This window comes from Rattus norvegicus, chromosome X (assembly GCF_036323735.1).
Source record: "Rattus norvegicus strain BN/NHsdMcwi chromosome X, GRCr8, whole genome shotgun sequence".
In the NCBI taxonomy this organism is placed as follows: domain Eukaryota; kingdom Metazoa; phylum Chordata; class Mammalia; order Rodentia; family Muridae; genus Rattus; species Rattus norvegicus.
In genome coordinates, this window is record NC_086039.1 from 123489889 (window position 1) to 123499804 (window position 9916).

The following is a 9916-nucleotide window of genomic DNA, read 5'->3' on the forward strand; positions in this document are numbered from 1 at the left end:
ATGACCTGGACAGCTAAGGAGGCAAGATGGAATTCAGCGACTACAGAACCATCTGTCACCTGTTCAGGGTCTCCACTTTGACCACTTAGAAACTGTGAAGATTTGCAACCTCTGGTGGTCACATGCTGCTGGAAAAAAAATAAAACTCTTAAGAGTCAAAAACAATTCTGCTTTCACTAATATTAATAAAGTACAACCACTTGTAATCACATCGTCAATAGTAAATGGTAATAGCAACAGAAACTATGCTAGCAATTTAAATCCATTATCTTTTTGTCATCTTACATCTCTGAGGTAGATAATATTGACTTCTTTATAGTTAAGAATATAGTTCTTTGTATAGTCCTTTTCATTTCTACTTGGATGATTACAGCCCTGAGTTTGATTATTTCCTGCCTTCTACTCCTCTTCGGTGTATTTGCTTCTTTTTACTCTACAGCTTTTAGGTGTGCTATCAAGCTGCTGGCATATGCTCTCTTCTGTTTCTATTTGCAGGCACTCAGGGCTATGAGTTTCTCTCTTAACACCACTTTCATTGTGCCCCATAAGTTTGGGAATGTTGTACCTTAATTTTCATTAAATTCTAAGAAGTCTTTAATTTCTTTCTTTATTTCTCCTTTGACCAAGTTGTCACTGAGTAGAGCATTGTTCAACTTTCATGTATATGTGGGCTTTCTGTCATTATTGTTGTTATTGAAGACCAGTCTTAGTGCGTGGTGATCTGATAGGATGCAAGGGATTATTTCTATCTTCCTGTATCTGTTGAGGCCTGTTTTGTGACTGATTATATGGTCAATTTTGGAGAAGGTTCCATGAGGTGCTGAGAAGAAGGTATATCCTTTTGATTTAAGATGGAATGTTCTATAAATATCTGTTAAGTCCATTTGGTTCATGACTTCTGTTAGTTTCTCTATGTCTCTGTTTAATTTCTGTTTCCATGATCTGTTCATTGATGAGAGAAGGGAATTGAAATCTCCTACTATTATTGTGTGAGGTGCAATGTGTGTTTTGAGCTTTAGTAAGGTTTCTTTTACATATGTAGGTGCCCTTGTATTTGGACCATAGATATTGAGGATTGAGAGTTCATCTTGGTGATTTTTTCCTTTGATGAATATGAAGTAAAAAGGATACAAATTGGAAGGGAAGAAATCAAAATATCACTATTTGCAGATGATATGATAGTGCAGTTAAGTGACCCCAAAAGTTCCACCAGAGAACTACTTACCCTGATAAACAACTTCAGCAAAGTGTCAGGGTATAAAACTAACTCAAACAATAAGGCTTCTATGAACATGGTGAAGGATATGTCTTTGTGGTATGGAAGGGCATTTTTGGACATATATATATATATATATATATATATGTGTGTGTGTGTGTGTGTGTGTGTGTGTATATATATATATATATATATATATATGTGTGTGTGTGTGTGTGTATGTATGTATGTATGTATGTTGAAGTGTGGTATAGCTGGGTCTTCAGTAGATCTATTTCCAGTTTTCTGAGGAATCTCCAGATTGATTTTCAGATTAAATATATCAGCTTGCAATCCTACCAGCAATTGAGGAGGGTTCATCTTTCTCCACATCCTAGCCAGCATCTGTTGTCACCAGAGTTTTTGAACTTAGTCATTCTGATTGGTATAATGTAGAATCTCAGGGTCATTTTGATTTGCATTTTTCTGATGACTAAGCACTTTGAACATTTATTTGTTTCTCAGCCATTTGACATTTTTCTTTTCTGAATTCTCTGTTTAGTTCTGTACCCCATTTTTAACTGGGTTATTTGCAATTTTTGAGTACTTTATATGCTTTATCTATTAGGCCTCTATTGGATGTAGGGTTAGTGAAGAATTTTTCCCCATTCTGTTTCTTGCCAATTTGTCCTACTGATGGTATCTTTTACCTTTACAGAAGCTTTTGAGTTTTCTGTGGTCACATTTAACAATGGTTAATCCTAGAGCCTGAGTTTTTAGTGTTTTGTTCAGGAAATTTCTCCCTGTGCCAATGAGGTAGAGGCTCTTCCTTACTGTTTTCTTCTATTAGACTCAGTATATATGGTTTTATATTGTGGTCCTTAATCCACTTGTACTTGAGCTTTGTGCAAGGTAATAAGTATATATCTATTTTCATCTTTCTACTTACAGACTGCCAGTTGGACCAGCACCATTTATTGGAGTTACTTTCTTTTTTCCCATTGTATGTTTTTGTCTTCTTTGTCAAAGATCAAGTAACCATAGGTATGTGGGTTTACTTCTGGGTCTTTGATTCTATTCCATTGATCTACCTGTCTGTCTCTGTACTAATAACCATGTAGTTTTTTACTACTGTTGCCCTGTAGTACAGCTTGAGGTAAGGGATGGTGATTCCACTAGAAGTTCTTTTATCGTTAGAAATTGTTTTGGCTACAGTGGACTTTTTGTTATTATAGATGAAATTGAGAATTGTTCTTTCCATGCCAATGAAGAATTGTGTTGGGATTTTGATGGGGATTACATTAAACCTGGCTTTTAGTGAAACAGCCATTTTCACTGTTAATCCTACCAATCCACAACCATGGCATATCTGTCCATCTTCTGAGGTCTTCTTCGATTTCTTTTGGGGAGATTTGAGGTTCTTTTTGTACAGATCATGCAGTTGCTTGGTAAGAGTTACACCAAGATACTTTATGCTTTTTTTGGCTATTGTGATAGGTATTTAATGTTTATCTTTTTAGAATGTTCAATGTAAAGCTCAAATATCACTCAAAAACAAACAAAGTCATGGACTACTAATCATAAATATTTAAGATACAGTTGAATGGTAAGACTTTTTATTAGATATTTTTATTACATTTCAAATGCTATCCTCTTTCACAGTTTACCATCCATAAACCTCCTATCACATTCATGCCCCCTTCTTTTATGAGGATGTTCCCTCTCCCCAAACACCCACCTCTTCCCACCTCCCTGCCCTGACGTTCTCCTACTCTGGGAAGTCCAGCCTTGGCAGGAACGAGGGCTTCTCCTCCCATTGGTGCCCAACAAGGCCATCCTCTGCTACATATGCAGTTGGCGCAATGGGTCTGTCCATGGGTACACTTTGGATGATGGTTTAGTCCCTGGGAGCTCTGGTTGGTTTGTATTATTTTTCTTTTCGGGTTACAAACTCCTTCAGCTCTTTAAACCATTGGACATTTAGTGGCTCTATTCACAGGGACAAGTTAAATTATCCTTTTTATGAGATTTTTTTCTTGATATTTTTGTCTATATTTTAACATTTAAAATATTTCATTAGAATCTAAAATTGACAGCATAATAGTTTTGAAAGAGTACTAATGCTTGCTAATACTTTATTGTCTTCTCTGAGCAGGATTATGGCTTAATTACTTTATTAATTTATTTGATTTTTAAAATAAACTTATGACAGAAGCACTAGAGTTACCACCATCTCAGATATGCGTGTCAGGAGTTTAGGGACATAATTTCATATTTTATAGTGATATATTTCTGGAAAATATTTTTTCAAAGGTACATAATTTTTGCTGGAACTTGCAGCCAAATTAATAATATGCTTTATGTCATTTTAGACTCTATTAACATGCTGTTCTACCATATGCTGTCTATTTAAGTTTAACCTACCTTTAAGAGAAAAATATAATCAATTTTACTGTGCCTTATATTTCTCATCTAGCCAGCTTTTACTATCTAAGATGAATGCAGAAATTTAATTGTAAATTATGTATACTCTCATGTCCCTGACCTGACACAGAATATTGTGTGTGTACATGTATGCCTTGTTTTAAACATTTTTAGCATTTTTTTCTGTGTCAACTGCTATTCTGGATAAGTTGAGGTCAGTAATTCAGCATTTTCCCTTACAAAACTCTAAAGATTTCTGTTTATAGTGTCTTCTTTTCTCTGTACTATGTTTTCTGGGCTGCAACACAATGTTGAGGATTGGCAGAACAGTCTATTGACAGGGACAGATCATATGGAAAGGCAGTGAGTGTATTTAGTACCCCCAGTATGTGAGTAACTGTGGTGCTATTCACTGTAACGTGGAAAACCTACCAGTGACTGTATCACCTGAGAAAACTGATTTGCCCAACATTGGAAGACATAAATTTCTTCATCTCCTCAGCCAGTGGTGGAACTTCATGAGTTCCTTAATACCCATGATGAAATTTTGGATGGCTTGATTCTGTTCAGGACCTATGTGTGCTATCACATCCACTGGGAGTTCATATGAACAGTGGCCATCTCGTGTACAGAAAAAAATTGTTTTTGAGTAAGACGCTATGACCTATGGGTCTTTAAATCCTTTCTTATCCTCTAGTTGTGAAGTTATCTATGCAAATCCACATAGAAAGCCAAGATGAAGGCCCAGGCTTTAATCTCAAACTTGTCTTTTGCTGAAGCCCAAGCTTCATATATGTTACATATTGCCCATAAATTTTTCATCTTCTAGTTGGAAACATGTGAGAAGTATTCCAAAGGAATTATAATTAATAGTAGCAATTGACATTCATTAAATGCATATAGTAGATATTACATAGTGAAAAGTTCTTGGAAGAAGACATTTGGGACTAAGTTGGACATACAGGAGATGCAGTTAATAATTTTTGTACAGTCAGTCCATAATTAATAGGGCATAGTTTTAAAAAAAAATTTCTATGGGGACAGTAAAATGTATCAGAAGGAGGCTGGATTACAAAAATACTGGATGAATGATCTAAGACAGTGAAGACACTGGAAATTGTTTCTTCTAAATTGTTGCAGATACAGTGCATGCTAAGAGCCAATGTTCAGAAAAATAAAGACAGAGAAAAGGAATTGATATATGAAATATAAATCCCCAAATAATAGTAAATGTGTTGAGAAAACGTAAAATAAATTAATCTATTATAGTGCCTACCTTTCATATAATAGCAAACATACAATCATCTGTTACATGCTGTATTACATATTTGAAGATTTTAGCCTCATAAATGTTTGTAATTTATCAATGTTTTTAAATATCATTAAAACACATCAAGAAACATGAAATTATCTTGTTCTGTTTCTGTCTCTGTTAAAATCTATGTTTGACTTTAAAAATTTTCATCAGATAGATGATTTTCTTTGTACTGTAAGGTCATTGATGAAACTGTTAATTTGACTGTCAAGAGAGGGCCATGGATTTATCAGAAAGAGCTGTCCGAATGGCGTGGCACTAATGCAATTTCACAAATGACTTAATGGGGCACATAAAGCATATTTCTCCTATTAAATACACATAGCTATAGCATGGAGTTATGTCTTGCTTTACGGGCTGTGAAAACTAATTTTAATCAGCTAACGGATGAAGAGACTCTTCAAGGTTATGCAGATGATGTTATGAAAAAACCCTAAATGCAAAATCTTCAATGAGTGCTCAGGAAGGAAAATTTCAATCAGGGATATTTGTTTAGATTGACAACATTTGTGAGTTTCATGAGTTTCCAGGAGGACTTTAAAAGGGAAAATTAGAATCTGAGTGCCATTTTTTTCAAGCCAAAATGGGGAAAATGCAAAGTCATTCAAGGCTTAAGCTCATTTTAAAAAATAGCTACTGAAGTGTGATTTTTTGATAGTTAGAAAAAAGCCCCAAAGGATCCTAAGATCTCCATGATCATGAATGATCTGCTTCTTTTCTACCCTGGGTCAGTTTACAATTACAGCTATATTTGTGGCTTTTTAAAAAAAAAATCTTATGACTACTTACGAACATATCTCAGTGTGCTTGGAAACTGTGGCCACCACTTTCATCTCCATAGCAACAAATAATTTCAAAATACCTTCAAGTACAAACTTTCTGCCCCAGAGAGAATTGAGTTTGTATACATCATTGATCCATGCATTGATTTACTGAGAAATCATATTTAGATTTTTCTATATGCCCTGTCCTCTAATCTAATAGATGCTATAGATATAAAATAGTATTCAGAATACTTCTAATTATAGACTACCTCAGAGCTCTCTGAGACATTGACTTTATTAATAATGATACAGCTCAGTAATGAACAGTGAAATCCGGCAGTCAACAGTGGACCACTAATAAATAAAGGGAGACATTAACCTCCAGCGTCAGTAGGTGTGGGGAATTCTTTACATCATGAGGTCATATGAATGGGTATGAATGGGTTGATGTTCTTACATAAAGGTTCAAAATAGTTCTCTATCATCTATATCTATCTTTCTTTCTTTCTCTCTCTCTCTCTTTCTTTCTCTCTCTCTTTCTTTCTTTCTTTCTTTCTTTCTTTCTTTCTTTCTATCCCTCTCAGCTGAATTAGTCTGTAGTATATCTAAAGAATTGACTAAGATTAAAAGTACCGAGAAGTGAAGTTATTCCTAAAATATATTCTGCAAACATTGGCATAGCTTTTAAACTGTGTAGTAAGTAGATAGAAAGTTTAGAGGAGAAAGCTTTAAAAAGCCTACATTGCCATAAAAGGAAGATTATAACTGGAATTCAGTGAGTATAGAAGAAAATAAATATATAGAAATTTTAAATCTTCATAGAGGTTGCTCTCAAAGTCTCCAAACACTTTTCAGAATATAAGTGGTAAAGTTATTTTGATGAACTATCAGATAGAAATGAATGATAAGGTATTTGAGACAGAAGTAAAAGTCATAGTTATTAAAAATAGGTAAAGACATTTCTTAACTGTGTATAAGAGTGAAGGAAGAATTTAGCAAGTAATCATCTAAGATATCTCATGGACAAAACCTCTAAGCAAAATAGTGAAGCAGATATATGTCTTAATTGCACACAGGAAATTGAGAATAGAGAAATGATGAAAGTTAGAATTGGTAATCAAAAAGGAAGCTAGCCTTAGGGATTCAAAGGCTCATAAGCTGCCCACATAGTGTGTTTTGAAAGGGGGTTTTCAAAAAAGGAAACTGAGGTGAAACAATCATTTGTTGAGGAATTTAGAATAGGTAGAAGAAAAACATATTTATCAGGACAATATGAGAATGATCTTGAATGTTTGAAGATATGCTGATGCTATCACTTTCATCATAGGTGCAGAGTGGTCTGAAGAAGAGATATATGTCAAAAGGAGATAATATGGGTCTATTTTCAATTTTCTACATACAGACAGCCAGTTATACCAGCACAAATTATTGAAGATGCTCTCTTTTTTTCCATTGAATATTTTTGGCTTCTTTGTCTGAGATCAAGTACACATACGGGTGTGGTTTTATTTCTGGGTTTTCAATTCTATTCCATTGATCAACTTGTATGTCTTTGTACAAATATTATGCAGTTTTTATCACTATTACTCTATAGTGTAGCTTGAGGTCAGATTGTGAGTCCATCAGCTGATCTTTTATTAAAAATTGTTTTTACCATTCTGGGTATTTTGCCATTACGGATAAATTTGAGAATTGCTCTTGCCATGTCTTTGAAGAATTGTGTTGGGATTTTGATGGGGATTGCATTGAATCTGTACATTGCCTTTGTTAGGATGACCATTTTTACTATGTTAATTCTGCCAGTCCATGTGCATGGGAGATCCCTCCATTTTCTGAGATCTTCAACTTTTTTCTTGAGAGACGAAGTTATTATCATATAGACCTTTCACTTCTTTGATTAGCGTTACCCCAAGATATTTTATATTATTTGTGGTTATTGTGAAGGGAGTTTTCCCTAATTTCCTTCTCAGCTTGTTTCTCATTTGTATAAAGGAAGGCTACTGATTTATTTGAGTTAATTAATATCTGGCCACTTTGCTGAAGTTGTTCTGGACAAGTTCTCTGGTAGAATTTTGGGGTCACTTATTTATACTATCATATCATCTGCAAATAGTGATAACCTTTATTTCTTCTTTGCCATTTTGTATTCCGTTGATCTCTTTGTGTTGTCTTATTGTTCTAGCTAGCACTTCAAGTACTATATTGAATAGATATGGAGCAAGTGGGCATCCTTGTCCCAGATTTTAATAGGATTGCTTCAAGTATCTCTCCATTTAATTTGATATTGGCTGTTCGTTTGCAGTAAATACATAACACACTATTAGAATATTGGACCATATGGCTTAGAGTCACTTGTATTCTCTCTTCCTTGCATTCTGATGCGGCCTCCTCTTGGCCCCAGTGTATGTCTCACAAGGCTTAGGGTCAGTCTGAACTAAAATTTAGGAAGACACAGGTGGCATTTCTTAACATTATGTGGTTTTTTCATTTCCAGATACAGTACTCTCAAGAGTTAAGGGGACACTGATTCCTCTGCTTTGATGCCAAGAATGGTCTGGAATAGCAGGCAGGGATTTGTGGCAATGAAAGAGCTACTATTAAACAACAATAAAATGATGCTAAGCAGGAATGTAGGGCTTAAACTACCCAAAGATGTTTTACTTTGTTTTTATGGCTCTGTTGCAATAAAACCCATGCCAGAACCCTGTACCTCAAAAGTCAGCAGCAGAGTCCTGTAAGAGAAATGCAGGCATAAGACTGACTCAGGTACTAGAATGATATACTGGTCCCTAAGAGCACAGACCAGGGTTGGATTTCTAAATACCAGTATTGTATTCTATGACTCCAGTTCCAGCGGTTCTGATGGGTTTGGAAAAATCAGGCACTTATGCTGTACACAGATATACATGCAGCAACACCTATACATATAAAATTTAAGGAAATTTAAATGCTCCTATCTATAAGAGCTACAGCATGGATTGAACCCCACAAAACCACTGAAATAAAACAATCTGAGGCCTTTGGACTTACTTGGAAGCAGTTCCCTATGATTTCAAGCCTTTTTCTTGTTTTTGTAATGACCAACACTTGCTCTCTACCACATAATTACATATTTAAGTGTGTTGTATTCAACGATGGGTGTGAATACATAGTAGTCACCTCATTTGATTAAAGTGCATAGTCACATCATGGCATCTTGATCATCTTAGTTTGTTCAAGTACAGCCTATGATGAAATCATTTCATGACATATTTCTCAAAATATACTATAATCATAAAGGATATATGACTGTTTATAGGGTATTTGCTCTCATTTCATGTGTTAGAGGGAATTCACCTTACTATGATTCACTGTTGAGAATTATATTTCTTGACTTAGCTGAAACTTTGGATTTTTTAATTGGTGCTGTAACAAGTTACAATTTGGGAAATTTGTAGAAGGATGAATATGTTTTGCATTTGAGAATATGAATATTGGAGGGCCAGGAATAGAATGCTATAGATGGAAGACATGTTAAAAATAGTATGCATTGAAAGATTCTTTCTTAGTCTAACTATATTAGACCATGAGTTACAATAATGGAGATGTTTAGGCCGTGAAGTGTTTATCTTAATGAATGAATTAATACTAATATTAAAAGGATTGAGACAGTGAGTTCTCTCTCTCTCTCTCTCTCTCTCTCTCTCTCTCTGTCACTCTTTTTGTCTTCTTATCTTGCTCTCCGTTTTATCCCTCTTTCCTTTTCTACTTGTTTCCCAGTCATCTGATCTTCCAATATATGAAGGTTCAATATACTAAAGCTCTTCCCAGATGCTGATCAACCAGTGTGAGTCTTGACAGTCTCTAGAATTATAAGAAACAAATATCTGTTCTTTATGTACTACCCAGTATGTGATATTCTATTATAGCAACATAGAATGAACAAAGAAATTACCGAAGTTCACCTTAGGGAGGCATGAGTATTTGTAATTTAAGGCTAGAATTAAGCATAGTGTATTGAGAAATTAAAATAATGCCCATAGAGTTTCAAGTCAACTATGCTTAGTGGAGAAATAAGGAATGCTCTTATAGCTAGGAATCTTCTTGGGGTCTGCCTTGATCTCCATGTTTCTAAATACCCATTTTGCTCCTGATAATTACTATAACAATTATATACTTATAAGCAACATAATGAGGGTTCATAATTCTATACCTGAAGGCCCTGATTTATAAATTTTA